Source organism: Tympanuchus pallidicinctus, unplaced genomic scaffold, assembly GCF_026119805.1.
Source record: "Tympanuchus pallidicinctus isolate F22 unplaced genomic scaffold, pur_lepc_1.0 scaffold18, whole genome shotgun sequence".
Lineage (NCBI taxonomy): Eukaryota > Metazoa > Chordata > Aves > Galliformes > Phasianidae > Tympanuchus > Tympanuchus pallidicinctus.
In genome coordinates, this window is record NW_026294699.1 from 10,608,386 (window position 1) to 10,626,379 (window position 17,994).

General features: G+C 41.0%; 1 protein-coding gene across 2 annotated transcripts in view; it reads right to left on the minus strand.

Annotated features, from left to right (window-relative positions):
• The window catches only part of USP22 (ubiquitin specific peptidase 22), an 87,168-nt gene that overhangs the window by 54,358 nt on the left and 14,816 nt on the right, over positions 1-17,994 (minus strand). The window lies entirely within an intron of this gene.

The following is a 17,994-nucleotide window of genomic DNA, read 5'->3' on the forward strand; positions in this document are numbered from 1 at the left end:
CTAAGATGAAAATACATTTTAAAAAGCAGGGCCTGAAGAAAACAATGAGAAGATTACGTAGACTTTCTGGCTCTCATCATATTCAAAGCTATCTTTCAGCCAAAAACACCCAAAGCTTTTTCTTGGCATTAAACTCAGGTGCTGCAACAGATCTTCGAAAAAATTACTCTATCCAGTCAGAGACTTCAGAGTTTGGGGATGAGCCTTCTGCTCTGCAAACCAAAAATAATTCAAGTCCAAACTATCCAACTAGAAGATGCAGATAGGAGAAGTCCCTCACATCAAACAAATTCACTTGCACTCAGACAAGTGGATTCAAGTGTCTGCTTAAGAGTAACCGAACTACTTTTACAGCCCAGAGCTATAAATACCTTTGCTCAATGTAGAAGCACATTGAAATAAATAAAATCAGAATTTACTGAATATCAAGATACGACTTCCCCAACCCAGACAATGTATTTAATCCAAGATAAACCCCAAGGTTCTTCAGCAGTATCAGCACAGTCTGCCACAACTTAAAATTAGAGCTGTATAAAAGATGCACAATATTGTTTTGTAGACTGGCTTCTTCCAGAATATAGTTTTTTAAAAGAAAACAAAACCAAGGGCTCCTGCAATATGCTGTGCTGTGAATTCCATTTCAAACTTCTACCAATTAAGACTCGAATTCTGAATTCCACACGCTGTGCATCCAAAGTCCTCCTAAGCTGTTTGATGAAAATAGATCCGTTGATTAAAAACTCCACACACCTACAGAAAGAAATATTTTAAAGCAGGACCAAAAAAATACATCACCATCAGAAGCACAAATTCCATCTTTAGAAGAAATGCTGCAGAACTGTCAAACTGTTGCCTAACGGTTGCTCTGTGGCTGCAAAAGCTAAATATGATCAGCCTATCTGTTAAGATTGCTGCTATGACAACTCCAGCAACTTGCTATTTCACTTAGCCTGCTAAAAATAATCATTCTAGCATTAAATGCATTGTAAACAGATGACTTTAGTGTGTAAAAACTCTTCTAGCCAAAAAAGACAAACTCTTAGGATATCAATTTTCATTCAAATGAGAATTAATTTTTTACACACATACGCTACTCTTTAAGGTGGTTAATTAAAAGAAGAGTTCATTCACTTATTTAAAGGAAGCTATTTTACCATGTCCTCTATTTGCTCAGAACAGCTCAAGACTGTTTTTCTAAAATTGTAAGAAAACGTTAAGACAGAGTGAGCAAAAAAATCAATACCAAAAAGCATAGCGGCTATTCTTAATGAGATTAGCTGTCTTCTTTTCATCTCTGTGAGCTTTTAAACAATTTGCTAAGTTAAAGACAAAGCTTCCAGTCCCCTCCTCCCCCCAAATAATCAAATTACTGCGTTTCATAATACTCCCACCCCACTTACATCTCTTGAGGCCACAGTCTGACTAAGGCGAAACAGAACACTGCAAATGAGTAATCACAATCAGTCGGATCCATACAGTGGCAAGCTTGCTTTAAAACAAGTCTCAACTTCTTCAGAAAGCAAACCAGGCCTTGCTCATGGCCTGATGCCATGCTGATCAGCGATACATGAAAGGGACCCAACCACAAATCACTTGGTGGGGCTGCTCAACAGAACCCCTCCCTAAGGGGCCGCCCGCCCCATTCACCATTCACCATTCAGCTAACTAGACTGCTGACACTTCCAAGTCTCTCCAAATTGCCAGAGCAGCTTAATATTAGTTTACTCTCCTACCACCAAAACAGTGGTGGAAAATACGAGCATTGCCCCCCTCGTAGTGCTTTCCCTTGGGAGCTCAGTGTTTGACAGCCTCAGCCCCAAATCTTGTTCTCTGGGTCAGCACAAGCTTCACCTCCACAGAGGTCATGCTGGGCAGGTGTACAGAAACCCACAAACCTGCTGGAACTTCACACAGTATGGGCTCAACTCCTCAGATAGCATTCTGAATAGCAATGCACTATTTCTGCAAATCAAACTGTGCAGAAGAAATCAGACATACATAGTCCTCGGCTATTGCATAGCATCCTCCTGTATTTCCAACTATTTTAGGAGTAGCTTTAGAAGCTCAGTTTTTATTTAATTGTAAATGAAAGGAAAACATCTTTATAAGTTTCCCATTAGGGTACTTCAGCAGTTTTGCCTCTTTGGCGCAAACCAAGTTACGTCAAAGCACCTCCAGAACAGAGATGTTATCAGTTACAAACCCATGAGCCAAAGACCGCCTGCCTTTTACCTTCCACAAACCAGATTCACCACAAAGATGAACCAGGTAGCACACAGGACTGCGCAAGGCTTGTGAGGTTACAAGATCCTAAGGAAGGTGTAGCACACTGTGCACGTTCATAAGCAAAGCAGAAAAACATGTTTTTAGGCTAACCTTAGTGCAGTGCACTAAGCCATGGATCCCTGCAGGTGTTTTTATCATGTCCAAGCGCTCATGCTGAACCGCAACCATTTGGAAAGTAAAAACTTCCTAAGAGAAACCCACTTTCATTTCCCCCAAAGACAGGGAAATAAGTCAGTGTTTGTGTAAAACAAGACATGTATCACGTGGGAGGAGAAAGCCGATACTGAAGCACAGCTGACAAGATTTGGTAGGCTTAACAGTACCATTTGCACCTCAGAAGTAACCAGCTGGGGTCAAATTTGCCTTAAGACACTGATACCAGCTCTTGGTCCCAGTTTACTTCAAGGCTCATTCTCCCCAGGCAGGCATCACTGACCTGCGGTCCATCAATTAATACGGTACCTGGGACACTGCATGCATTTAAATACCTCAACTTCAGAGCAGAGCTCTTAGATTCCAGGGAGCAGAAACGAGGGATTGATTCTGCACTCCTCTGTGCTATGGCATATAGATCACTCCTCCACACACTGATAGGATGATTCAGTTACTCTGAGTAAGCACACATTTCTGACACATTAGCAGTCAATAAACTAAAAAAAAAATAATAATAATAATAAATCAACTTAAGTATTGTTCTCTCACTTCCTGCAACTAAGACTCAGTCTGATATTGTCTGATTGGAAATGATTTTTTAAATAATATTATTGCATCAATACTGCACGTTCTGTTTCCCATTTCACTGAGGTCAGGGGTCCTAATGAAAGGTTTATTAGAGGCAGCAGAGCAGCAAGCCAGATTCTATGAGCTTAACAAATATTTAGAAAGTCACCTTCAAAAAGAAAAAAAAAAAAAAAGGCCGAATATGGGAAGCTTATTAATTCTTGGTTATTCCGAACAATTATTTGGATCTCTTAAAGCAACAGAAAAAGACAATTAACTATTTCATCTCTGTGCAACAGCGACCTTTGAATACAAGGTGCCTGCTGCGCACTGCTGCATTTGCTGGCTCCTGCACTGGCAGCGCAGACAGAAGATGCCCTTCAGTTCTGCGTACAGAAAACTGGCTGCAACCATTTCTGCACAAGTTTCAACACAGACGCAACAACTGAGAACTCAAAATGAGAAAGCTGAAGTGTTTAAGCAACATCACAGCTCTCAAGCATAAACAAAAACATAGCATATACTATTATGACTCTCTGAGCAGTTTGCTACCCTGAGGTAGATTAAACACAAGGCTAGTTCTGACTGAACATACTTTTGCCTATAGGTAGGAAAAACTGAAGGAAATGATGTGCTGCTGAACATACCACAAAAGATGCTGAAGAGCCATTATCAAACCATCTCCTCTTCCAAAGTGACAAAACTTTTTTATTACACATTAAGATGCTGCACATCAGCAAGAGCACAAACTACCTCCCTGCTGATAAGGCAAACTATATGAGCATTAATCTGAACTGCTTCAACCTTGGGATCATTTTATTTATCTTATTTTCATCCCCAATACTGAAAACAGTTTGCGAACACCACTAGCAGAGGAAAGAAAATCATGAATTATTTTCTGTGGTCTTTGCTTCCTGTTTTTTTGTTTGCCTTTTTTTTTTTTTGTTTGTATGTTTGTTTTGTTTTAATTCTGAAAGCATTTTTTAATTGCCTTTATTTTCAGGTTGTTTTTTTTTTTTTCCCCCTTCTGTCTTCATGGAAGAAACATTAGCAACCACACAAGGGAAATGATACGAAGCGTTGGAGGCCAATATCAGAGTACTTTGAATGATCTGCTTAATTAGTTTTTGTGGGCTTTTTTTTTTTCTTGTCTAAAGGATATAGAAGAATGCTAATCCTGTTCCTTTTTTAGTTGTATTTTTTGGACTCGACAAATTCTCACAATTTGCTCATCTGGCAATGACAAGGCTGTGCTAAGTGTTCCGCAGTGCTCTGATGCCAAGCTGATGAATTCTCTGGGGGATGGAACTCTATCCTAGTGAACAGGCAGCGAGAGCCACCTCCCCCAGCAGTGATGGTGTGCCACAACAGCATGGTTAGCCCACCAGGAACCACACACATGGAGCGGACCAATATTCCAATCAGGATCCCCAGACAGAGAAATCACAAAGGCAGAACTGCTGGGAGGGGAGAAAGAAACTTGAAGAAGCCCACTTAGCTGCTTCCAGTTCCTGAAGCTCGTATCCTTTTCTTCTCCAAACTGTACCATAAAACAGGAATGGGTATCACAGAGTGGTTCCAGAACACAAACACTGGTTACTTTTATAACTCAGTACCATAACGGGACCAGACTGGCAAAAGCTCATTGCCTATCACAATTAAGGAAAATACAGGAAGACTTTCCCTAAGCAGCAGCTGAAAACAGATACAATATAACACGTGAACTTGAAGAAGCAAATATTTAATAATTATTGAGTGAACAAATCTTAGAATAGCTCAGGTTGGAGAAGAGCTTAAAGATCACCTAGTTCCCTCCCGTGCTGGGGACCCCAGGCCTGCAGATGTGGCCCCACAAAGGCAGAGGAGAGAAAGACAACCACCTCCCTTTCACTGCTGGCCACCTCTCTGTTGATGCAGCCTAAGATATCATTGGCCTTCTGGGCCCCTGTTGGCTCACGTCCCACCTTTCATCCATCAAGACTCCCAAGTCCTCTTCAGCAGGGCTGCTCTCATCAAGTTCCTCTCCCAGTTAGTACTAATACCTAGGATTGCCTTGATCCAAAAGCAACACAGCGCATGCGGCCTTGTTAAATCTCATTAGATTCTTGGGTAGTGACTTTTTGAGCGTGCCTAGGTCCCTCTGAATGGCAACCCTCTCTTCTACTTTGTCAACTGCACAACTCATTTTTGGTATCATCAACAGACTTGCTGAGGATACACTCCCCAAAAAAACCCTCAAACAGAACAGCATCTTACAAACAGGTTCCACACATAAAGCTTCAAGAAAGCTTCTACCTTATACTATGTATCAGATAATATAGCGGGTTTATTTGGTGTTTATTAGATGACTGCATGTGCTTCTCTAAATTCTTGAGGGCATTAATTTAGAACAGTATTGAAGACCATCTTCCACTGAGCCCAAACATACTACAGCTTCTCTGAAATCAGTAAAGCTAAAGAATTAAAAAAAACTAAGTAAATTAAGAATTCTGGAAGTTTTTTTTAGTAAGAGAACCTCCTTTTCCTCCCCTCAACCACGAATACAGATTTGGAATTAATATATGCAAAGACTGGTCTGTAACAGCCAGAGCAGCCTTCCTGAAAGCATGCTGCTAGCCTAGAGCTTGGATCTTCCTAGTTCTATCCAGGTCACATCTACTACATCTCACCTACTTGTTAACACCACGCTGTTACACAGCCACATGCTAGGACTGCCCTATCCTAAAGTGACCTTTCCCTGTTCCAAAGTGAGCGACTACTTGAAGTCAGTCACTTTCTTTTTCCCCAAGGACACACAACTAAAATAATGACTTGCTTTTATGTGGCCTTTCATTCAATTAGATCAAAGCTCAAATGAGGCTTGGAAGGCAGGATGGAAAATATCAGTGAATTCATCTTATTTGTCCCCATGAAACAGTTTCCTATTAGCATCCAAGCAAGTCATTCCTGAGAAGTTTCTTTCCACAAAAGATTTCATTTATTTTTTCAGTAACATCCTGGATTCACACAAAGATGCCAACTTTCTGACACCAGAGTTTTCCCCTAGTATTTATGTATCATTTTAGATGGCTCAATCCAAATCTACACAGCAAAGCTCTTCCATCCAGCTGCTTTGGTCTTCTACACTGTGTTACCCCACGAAGAACAACGCTGACCCAACAAAAAACAAAAGCAGTACTATGGGCAGTGGTAACAGCACAAGGGATCCCTATGTTGTGGAGCTCATTTCCCACAGGAGACTTCCCAACACAGGCTGTATCAGGAATCCCACCCTTCTTACCAGAAGAACTGTTTTAAACTGCTCTGTTTTGTATCATACAGTTTGCACCTAATATATGTTTTTCCAATTTAACCCAGGTGACTGCACAGGGGAGCTGGTGAGGAACACCCGAACCTCAAGTGCTGCGTGTAGTTTTAAGCACCACAGTATAAAAAAAGAAATAAAGCTAGCCAAGAGCTCGAAGGAGAGGTAGGAAGATGGGGAAGGATCTGAGGTAAGGAGTGTGAGGAGCAGCTCACTTGTGCTGAGGTCCCTTGGTTTGCTCAGCCCAGAGGATGCTGAGGGGAGGCCTGGTGGCAGCCCATAGCCACCACGGCTGAAGACAGCCTTAAATGAGGACAGGGCAGCATCCAAAGGCTGCATAAATGCTAACAACAATGCTATGATTAAAGGGCTTTTCCCAGGAGAGCAGCGTGAGTCAGTCAAGAACCAGGGTACACACTATTCTAATTTCCACCAAAGATCTCGCTAGTCATCAGGTGCCCTGTATGTAGGGGGTTTTTTCCCCCCAATTCTTTGTACTCAGGATCATTTCCCATGCCAAAAACTCAGCAATTAGTCAGATTTGTTGCTGTGGTGGTTTTTGTCGTGTTAAAAATAACAACACAACAATTTCCAATTTGTTTCACACCGAATTCTGCAGTAGGTGTAACACTGAAATAAAACTTAGGGAGCGGAATAACAAAAAAAAAAGTAAGAAGTTGTGTAACTTAAAAGCACAGGACATTGGAAAAACAGGGAGATACCCTAAAAAAAAAAAAAAAAAAAAAAACAAAACTATTCCAGCTTTTCTGTATGAAGTCGCAGTGGTAACAAGTGATATTTCAACAAGACAAAAGCAATTCTGCTCCTCAATTCAAACGACTCTGCTGAAATTGCTTATTTGCTTCTCCTTTGGTAAGTGCTCATCCCAAGCAGCAGCATTTACAAGTCTAAATGATTCCTCCAGCGTTCCACGAAAGATGCATTTCATAGCCTACTGCGTTCTTAAACAATTTAAATAATGGATCTTGTTCAAATTAAATTGCATGTTCTTCTTCAGCAGGATTTTTTTTTGATCGTGCAAGGCGTACTCGCCTGGTGAAAACACGTAAGCTGCTTAAGGCTCAACACAGGCCTCTTGCCACAGAATATGAATGATGTGTGGATATGCGCAGCGTTGATTTTTATCTATTTCCTGCAATGCACCACTGCAGAAGCGAATTTCACATGAGAAGAAGGGGCTTGCCAATACTGCAGTAGTGTATTCTAAGATGTAGTACTAAATCTATTACTTTACCTCACCATTCTCGCGCGTCAGCAAATCGGGGAAATGTTCTTAACCGTCCTATCAGGTAATGTATTGATCTAATCTGTGAGCACATGACTTGGGAAGCCAGGCAAGAAGCAAGCTGAACAGACAGACCTGCCCAGAGCTGTGCAGAGAGCATTATTCAACTGCCTGTGCTGCAGGGAGATTCTGCCCTGTGTAACACTACGCAGACATCTGATTCTTCCTATGAACACAGGTATGCTCTTGGGAAGTTGGCCACACTGCTTTGATGGAGATACTCCAGGAGGCATCCTTCCAGGAAAAAAAAAGAAAAAAAAACCAAAAAAACACTTCAGGATGCATAGACCAAAGTCCTACAGCTTCGTTTAGAAAAGCATAGATTTTTCAGCTCTATTTCTTTTAACCACCCTAAGATGTTCATAAGAAATGTTAACTTTATTAGTCCACAAAGCCGAAGCATTTCCGAGCCGTCTCAGAATTGCTATGGCACAAATTTTCTGTGGCGTGACTTATTTATGGGATAAAATACACTCAGCAAAAAAGGAGATGAGTAGAAAACGAGCAGCAACCAACTGACACTGAGTGCATCTATTAGCAACTATTTGTTTTATAGAAAAGAAAAACTGCTGCACTGAATAGGGCAGAAGCATTGTTGAGCCTAACCAGAAAGGCAGCAGTATGGCAGGAAAATTCCTGCCTTCAGAAGCTCCCCATGAGCTACACACCATTCTGTCTAGACTTTAAGAATTATTATGTATGACATTTTTATATCTGCTGTAGCTAAACAAGCCTACTGGTAGCACCAAAATTAACCCAATTGCTGAGGAGTTTTCTGACAATTGTGGGTTTTGATTATGCGTATAACAAACAAGTCATACAAGCCAAAGTCACTTTGGGCCATAAGAATAAAACTTCCTTTTTGTCTAAAAGGAGCTGAAGACAAGTTCTAGTCCCCTAACAGTGTCCACAAGAAAAACTGTTACAAGACAATAAAATAAATCTCCCTTTCAGTTGCACGAAAGCTACACAGAACATTCGCTGCTTCTGCTTTCAAAGACCAAAAAACTTTTCCAAAATGCACATCCCCCCTTGAAATCCTACAAGAAACATAAGCTGACACAGAGAAGACTATTAAATTATATGCGCTGAACAGTCATCACAGAAAAGTCAGTCCTATAAAACTGCACAGCAAACATTTTGTACAGAATAAGATGGAATATTCACAGGGTAACAAACATCAGCGCTTTCACTTTCTTCACCCAAACGATGCATTGTATCAACCCACAATGGTCAAACTAGAAATTCAGCTTTTCTGCTAAAATGCTGATATTAAAACCTCAGCATCTAAGGAAATATTCACACTGATGCAGCTACATGTGTACAGGAGTATTGTAAGCCAAACAGCACACGTTACTGGCTGGAACATTCAGAGAATGAAAGCAAATTCAGTATGCTCACACAGAACGTGCTTTGATGATCTAGTAAGCTGAAGCTCTACTTCCTCATACCTCAGTACAAAACAAATTAATAATTCATTTTACAAGAGCAAAACACGAGGTCTTTAATTCACTGGAAAATTTTCAGGTGCATCCACAAAGCTGAAGTTATGGAGACGAGACAGAAGCGGTCAGAGAGCTGCAGCTCAGCCTCCAGCCTGAAGGTTCGCACAGATGGATGTTCTGAACCCTGCAGATATTCTTTGGTAACAGCTTTCCAAAGCTATGAGAACAAGATAAATTTTGGAAGAGAAAAGTGGTTTTTGTTTCTCACTCAAACTAAAAAGTCGTGAAGATGAATGAAAGCGGCTCCAGAAATAAAAATATCTGGGAAACAAGCATTCTTCTGACAATCCTGCATCCATTACGGAATCTGCAAATTGCTGCAGTCTCAAAGATTAATCGTTAATTACGTGTGTAGGAAGGTGGGCTCCTCAGTGAAGAGCTTCTGTCTCTTACTACGATGCACAGCCAGTGATTTTGGTTTAACATTTCACGACGCAGAGGGAATATTAAGTTGTTTTGCAAACTAAGTTCATTTCACCTGAAGCCCAAAGAAATGAACTGGGGGCAAGGAGGAGAAGCAGTAAGATTGGTACTGCCTCACAAGATCAGGGCATGTTTCTGATGGACAGAAAAGGGGAATCTCTGAAATGGGCTCAGGAAGGAAAAAGCAAAACAACCCACAGTAAAACCCACACACAACCCTCAATCCTGCCCCCTACCAGAAATGAAGAACTCCCCCAAAACACACCATAGCCACCACAGCAAACAGTTGCTTTTCTGTAGAAACACAGAAGTATTCAGATCTATGCTCGCCCCCCCCCAACATGCTATGTTAATTATCTGAAAGCCAAAATTCCATTAAGACAGGAAAAAACATTCTGTTATATGCGAAGCACCTTTAACCTTACCCAGTTATGCATTTAGACCAAACAGACAATACAAAACCTTCGTTTTGAGGTGAAGGTGGTCCTGTGTGAAACCAGGAGTTGGACACAGTGATCCCCCAGGTCCTTTCCGACTCGGGGCACTCCGTGATTCCTGCCCTGCTAGAGCACTGCAAACACAGACCTGCAGCACATTCAGAGCAGCAAGGACAGCATTTCTTGATAGCTTCAGAGAAGCTGGGACAACAATCTCCTCAACAAACTCCTATTTTCTTCCTAGCAATATCTAATAATTCAACAGTATTTTGTGGTTATTTTTTCCTTCCTAACAGCAGCATTAAGTAAAAATCCATATATTCTCTTCTTGCAGATGCCTGTAAGCCATTAATGGATTACATTTCACATATTAGCATCAGAGCTCCATTCAGAAGACTCAGACGAATTTCAACACTGTGATTAAATTAAGGGTAGAAAAATTTATCCCTGCTAAGTCTATTCTGCACAGTACTGAAAAGAATGCTAATAGAAGGGATTTTTTTTTTAATTATATATGCAATTATCCTTTAAATAAATAAATAAAAGTGTAATCACAAATGCAACTATCTGTGTCTTTTTGAGGGCTGTCAGTCGTTTTGACTTCAGGAAACTTATTTTGATACTGATTGGGCTCAGTTTAACAAACATGAGGCAAACCTGCAAGTGAATGGAGCTGACGTCCAGGCCCTAAATCTGTCCACTGGCATTTGTGTTAAGGAAAAAAAAAAGACCAGAGCCTCAGTGCAATGCAATTCTTTGATGAGCAATGCTGAGAACCATCAAAGAGATGCAAGTCTTCATCTTGACCCAGCTCAGACCGCTGCCCACGAGGAAAGGAGAACAGGGCAGAGTTTGTGTGCAGGTCAGGAGCTGCTCACCCTGCCAGCAAAGGGAGCAGCTTCACTGCACTGCAGCCTTAAACAACATGAATTCAATGAAAGAAAAGCCTGTCCTTACTGCTGAAAGAATGAATATTCAGGCAGGGAAACGGAGAGGTGTTTTGTCAATAGGCTGGTTTTTAGTTTGGTTTGGTTTTGGTGGAGACTGCCTACCTCAAGCTTTGCAAGGTAGTTACACAAGATTAAGGAGCAATGAAAGGAAGGGAAAGCACAAAAGCATCACGTGGAAGGAGAAGCATAAGAAAAAAGAATTCAAGTTCTACAAATACATGAAGAACAGTCTTAACTTTTGAAGACCTAAAAAAACTGATCTACAACTAATTTAATATTGAGCTTTTATTTCATTCTTCTAACAATTATTCTGTTCATTCTTAATTTGGACCAAGAGGTCCCTGAAGACCTTATGGGGTCTTGGACTAAACGATTTCCAGAGGTCTCTTCCAATCCCTACCATTCTCTGACTCATACTTGAATTGCAGAGGGCTGAGCTGCAGGACCACAGCAACCCTAGAAATAAACTCACAGGTAGCCTCCAGTAAGTGTAATCTCCTACAGTAAAATATTCAGAGATTTGACAAGAACAGATGTCCTGCTGACCAGGCCAGTATTTACAGGGGAGGCCTATTGCACACTGGCAACAGATCTCTCTTCCTACTTTCCTTGCTCTATAGAGTAAAAACTAAAACAGAACCAGTGAGGTTTCTCCCCTTAAAGGGAAGTTTGTTCCTAAAAACCTTTCACATACCCCTTACTGTTCCAAAGGAAGATGCTGGAAGGGCCACAGAAGGAAGTGTGAAAATTAAGTGAAGATCACATTACTTTCAGAACCAGAATCATCCCCTCCTTCTTTGACACCAAGTACGTGAGCTTATTCAGAGCCTTAAGCATGATGCAGCTTGTCTGTATAAACACCGGTTTCTTTCTGAATTACTGACGTTTCCTAAAATCCTAATGCTACTTGATGCCTCTATTAAAATACGAAAGATGGAAGACATTCTAAGTGCTACCCAAACCCAGGGAGGGAAAAAAGAGATCCATCCTCATATCAGCAAATACAGAATATGCTAAACCTCCTTTTAAGTAAGAAAAAAGAGACTTTCACAGGGTAAAACAGCTGGGGAGTTCTGAGAAGCACTTTGGACACCAGCTCCAAACTACCCCGGCAATCTTCTGCAAGGAGCACTGCTTTTACTAAAGGTGTTGAGAACTGAAGCGAAGAAGTTTTAAAATACCCTGGGAATTACTGCAGTTGTTGAAACTGAAGTTCTGTAGAACAGGATCCGGTAACACGGAAAGCTTTGGACCCAGTGCCACTCCTCCACTCCATGATGCACTTTCTGGCACTACTGAAGCTCATGAAACACACATTGCTTCACATCTGTGCAACAGAACGCTCTTGGAATTAAAGTACTAGAACACAAGTGACAAGGCAGCAAAGGAACAAAGTTTACACGAGCATTCAAACACAGTACTCTCACCTTTCAGGTGTTCTATAAGCCAGAATGCCTGTGCCCCGTAGGCAAGAAAAAGTAGCATTCTATGGAACACGTAACAACTTCATCAAAAATAAGTGGAAAATGTTAAAATTCCTATTAGAAATTTAATTTTGTTCACTGCCAGAGAGCTACGAAGACAGTACTTTGATGTAGAAGACAATTTGCTTGTCAAACTTAATGAATTACTCCAGTTGTTCTTTGATTAATCACATAAATTAAGAACATAGAGAAAAGGTTCTCTAAGAGAAGGGAGATTTCTCAGAAGTTTCCAGGCACGTTCAAGTGTTTTTCATCAGCACTGTGCACTGGCATTTCTCAGCAATGAATTAATTCCTGGGATGAAAGTGTACTTCAGACACTGCAGTGATGGCAGTGGGGACTGCAGGGGGGAGGTGGGGAACAGTGCTGCCTACATGCAGTGCTGGGAGAGACATGCAAGCTGTCCTCTGAACTTACACTGCTTAGGAAAACCAGAGACAGTAAAATCCCCAAATAATATCCATTATAACACAGATAAGCAAGCAGGAATAGATATTTGCACACGAATTCAAGTTCTGTAAGCCAACCCATTAGATTCAAGAAAAGAAAAAATATCAATATAACTTGCAAAATAGGAGTAACTGCAAGTAAGATGAGAAACGTATCAGCCCACTTCTTTTACACCATCCTTTCCCTCCATCAGCTGTAGAGAACTGTCCCTTCCATTGATTGTACCCAATGAAAATACAGCACTATGTGTAATCTGTGTGTATGCATACATACATATACACACATGTATGCATGCAATCGTTCTGCTTAGAGGAGACAGCAATCCCAACTTCCTGCAAAGATGGGGTCAGAAGGATCTTTATATACTCCTCATATGGACTAAATACAAAGCTCCAGGAAGCCTTGACAAATTTTACACACACTCTGTATCTATGTGAACCCTGGTACCGTTTGCATGAAGGGAAAACGTACGCTATTGCAGAGGCCATGCTCCATTTACGTCTACCTCTATTAATGCTATGGACATTTGGCAGTTCTCATTATGCATCTGGACAGAAGCTTATCAGTTCCTCTAAAAGCAGGCAGACCTTTCAAAAAGAAATAAATGCACAAAAACTGCAAGATGAACATCAGCTACAGAGAGCCTCCCGGAGCACACACCAAACAAATCAGCAGTGGTTGGTGCTCCAGAAACAACGCTGCCTGCAGACCATGCTTAAGGAAGGGAATGAAGACAGTCTACTTGTGCAGTACAGCTGATTGCCAATAAAAATACTCATGCAGATGAGATGGATGCATTCAGATGACAGTCAGAACTGCAGTTACTGCACGTCTGACAAGCATAAAAACCCAGAGCTCAGATTCTCGGTGACATCAGCAAACACTGGGCTCACAGCACTTCCATTAGCACTAATAATGAAGAGAAGCAGCATTTCACTTACCAAAAGATCATCTGTACAGCAGAGCTACAGAATGCTTTCAGAAAGACGCCTATTCAAATGTAATTTATAGTTTAGCTTATCAGAAGAGTTCAAGAGTACCTGGGTGTGCATGCACTGTAACATAAAGCAGAACAGAAGAGACAAGTTGTATGAATAATTGTTTGATTCAAATAATCTATTTGGAATGCAAAAATCGGGTTTCTGAGGACTCAAACAGAGAAAGAGGTAAAGAGAAGTAAGAAGAGGAAATACAATCAATTTCAGTTATCTAAGACCATCTGATGAGCAGAAAATAGGTTGAAATAACCAGAAGTCTGTTTGGAGATAGCAAACTGCACTGCAGTTCTTCAGAGAAGGGATTATTATTACCAGAAAGGATTTGCAAGCATTATCAGCCGGTCAGCTGCAACACCTTGAAATACAGATCTGCTATGTTTGATAAATATTCAGAGCACAGCTCAGCCTCACCAACCATTACACCACGCTTTCAGCATAAAACAAGGTTTTGGAGAATTTACAACAAATCCTCCATTATCTCAGCCATGAATCAACTACAAAATTGAGTCTCTTTGTATTTTGCAAACTGGTCAAACTTTGTCTCTAACAACACAAAAATGAAGCTTTTCCAAACAAAGTTGACAGAAACAACTGGGGAAGAAGCCTGACAAATCTGTGCCCTCCCTTATTTGTCTTCCTGAGGCACACTGTTGGAAGAAGGAAAGAACAGCACCCCAAAAGCACAGCAATGTGAGAAGCGACCACAACTCCGATGGTTCTGAATGGGCTCTCGGGGTACAGGCAGTGCAATGGTGCACTCATTCACAAACACACTACCAGCTCTATTCACCTTGTGTTGAAGCAGTTTCATCTTTCCATCTTTACAGCAAAAGAAGATTCTCTTCATGGGCAGCTAGAGTCTGCTTCTACTGGGGAAAAAGAAAGTCAGAAACAGCAGCTATTTCAATGGACAGCAGTTCTGTATTCAGAAGGATTCAGGCAGCTCTTATGCTGGCAAACACTCTCTTAAAAGGGAAAAGAAATTCAGAGTAGCCATTAATATTACATAGTTAATAATAATAATACTAAGTTCCTCTTTAAACCAAAGAAGAGGAGAGAGAACACCAACAGCCACAAACATCCAAAGAAAGGAACACAGAAAGATAAAGGGAAAAATAGTCCTGTATGTGGCCAGAGCGCACTGCTCTGACAGCACATGGACAACCATGAATGTTTGTCAATTAACCTTTAAATCAGTGTACACGATCCTTAAGAGGCAGAGAAGGAAGATTCTTTATTACGCTGGATACCATCATAAGTATCCTGTATTACCATTCCCAGCTTCTCCTTCCCAAGGTTAAGCAAACTGCCATTAACTCTATTATCACGTTACTGCTGTTGGACTCATTTTTTATGTACACATACACCACTGTTTGACCATACACACATAGAGTCAAACAAAAAAGTACAGTCACACAAAGGAAATTAACCGAAGGCAAAAATCCGTCACAGTGATATTTTAATTTTAATTTAGACTTAAAAAAGAAAGAAAAAAAAGAAAACTTGGGAATGTTTCTATCAGCTGAAACGCCTGATTTACAACCAGCAGCAGCAGCACCAAAAGGAATAAACGCGTGTTCTTAAGGCTTCTAAACACCAAAACATTTTCTCATCACACAGTTCTGCTCTCTGGTGATAAGAGATAAAGTTCTCTAGCACTCCTCCATGAGACTGGTATTGAAATGAGAAATAAGTTTCTAAAGCCATTTACAGGAATTATCTGCATTTTCAGTAACACAGCACAGATGAAGTCGCTGCGTGGGCAACACCAACACAGCACAGAGTCAGAAACACCAGCAAAAAGCCCACAGTGCTGGGCACTGCCCTGCAGATGGGAGCTGGGCAAGAAGGTTAACGAAGCGCGGCCTCAGAGCGAAGCAGCCACACTCAGCAAAAGGCTGCCAGCAAAATTAATGACATTAATGCTTTGTTCCTTCATCATCAGACACGAATTACAGTTACAATTTTATTGCTCCGTATTTTGTTCAAATATACCCTGGTGCACTTTGCCACAAATCTACACTTTGAAATCAATGGAGTAATTAGAAAAAGAAAAGCCATAGAAAATTAGTACACTGAGCAGTATTTCCATAATTTCTCTTAAGAAGATATAAACAGACATTAGATACCATGAGCACTGCTTTTGAGGGGAGTAAAAATATACTCATTTGGTTTTCCAATTAAAAAAAAGTTACTTTCAGCTGGCTTCCCATCAGTAAATACACGGCTGGGAGGAAACAAAAAACCAAAACAGGTTGGTGGCAGCAGCAGATCTGACCTGCAGCCACAATGACACCTACCAGCTTTTCAGATGGATACAATTTGCTTTTGAAGAGATGTATTTGAATTGCAGCACAGGCACATGCCAACAGAGGAAGCACCAGTTAATTTTAAGATGCAAATGCACGTGGCTTTGCACAGAACATAAGTATTTGAAATAACACCACCACCAAGGAAAAATGAAGGTCCATCCATGAGAATGATCTGTGTTCACACAAGCAGGAGGCTAAATCTGCACAATAATTACTCCTGACATAATTACATCCTTTGGGGAAAGGAAACTTGGCCAAGAGTGCCTGCACCAAGGACTCCTGCTGAGAATCCTGCCCAGGAAGAACTTCTGCCACATGCATGGGGCAGACAGAGCCAGCTGTACCACCAGGAGCACTACAGGCAGAATCGAGCCAAAACCATATTTCACCTTTGAGATATAAAGGCACAGTCTCACCTGAACATATATATCATTTTCTCTCCCTGTTCTTTCCCACACTACTAGAACATCAACAGTTTTTGAGAACTCTTCATTACTGCTCCCATCATGCCAACAAATGTTCAATGGCAGATGAGGTGTATGTCTTGCAGTGTCCTTTATGGTTTGTTTCCTTGTTTCCTAAAGGAAGATGTACTCACCAACACTATCTGCTGGTTAGGGCACTAGCTGCATTACTAATGGCTCATTAAAAACTCCAGACCTCTTCCTGAAATTAACGGAGTAGCAAAAATGTATGCATGCCCAACATTGGTAAAAAGAAAATGAAGATGCATCTGGTATTAAAAATAACCACAGTGCAATCTGTCTCATGCTAACAACAGAGAACTGATCTTGCAGTTTGTTCTAAACAAACCCTGTTCCTGCACTCACAGAAATGGTAATGGTAATTAATTTATCATACGTAATGCACGTGGCAGTGCAGGTTCCACCTCAATATATCATTCACTCAGACACGGCAGTGGGGGCCAGAAATAATACAAAGAATTCAACTCCTCTCTCATTAGCCAGCTCCAAAGGGAAATGCAGGATAAGCTGGCTGGGTTCTTAAAGCCCCTGCATACTGAAAAATGTCATCTAATAAACACACACAAACTACTGCATCAGGATGGGAATAATAAGGGAAAACATGGGAGAGAAGGAGAAAAGGTGAATTCCTACACCTTGTAGCTGGGCAAAAACCTGAACTGTATTGGCATACTTCACTTGAAAGAACAGTTAAAAGCTTGATGTACGAACAGGGGATTTTCAAGGAAACTATTTCAATTGCAAATCAGTAATCTCACAAAGATGAGAGCAAAAGCATTAAATGAGATCCCGTATAGATTTCTGGTTCTGATCTCCTGCTCTGTTTCTATGGTTATCAACACGCAGCATTCTGTGGACAAATACATTGTCTATGCTTTACAGCAGGATTAGAAAAAGAATGCGAGAGCACTGCCTCAGACCTTCTCAAGAGTATCTCAAGTTGCTTAAGAGCTTTCCCTGCCAAGTAAAGAGGTGGTTCACCCAGTTCTGGTTTTCAAGAGTGCTTCTTACAATCTAGCACTGCAAATAATTAAGACCAAGAACATAAAATAGGGAAGATAGCGTGACGGGTATAATGTGTGTGACACTGGAGCAAACCCTCCTGACCTCATTTCTGCTGGATCTCGACCTACAGGAGCTCATTCAGAATAATTTAACTTCCACAGCAACTTCTCTAAGAAGAAAGAGACAATGGAGGTACCAGTGATGCAACACTTTGCCACTGCACGTAATCACACTGATGCTGGAAATACGCTGGGAAAAGCAGTCAGTTTACCTTGTACTGAGCAAAGGCAAGCCTCACTTCCCTGCTAATCCATCAACACTGTCTGCAG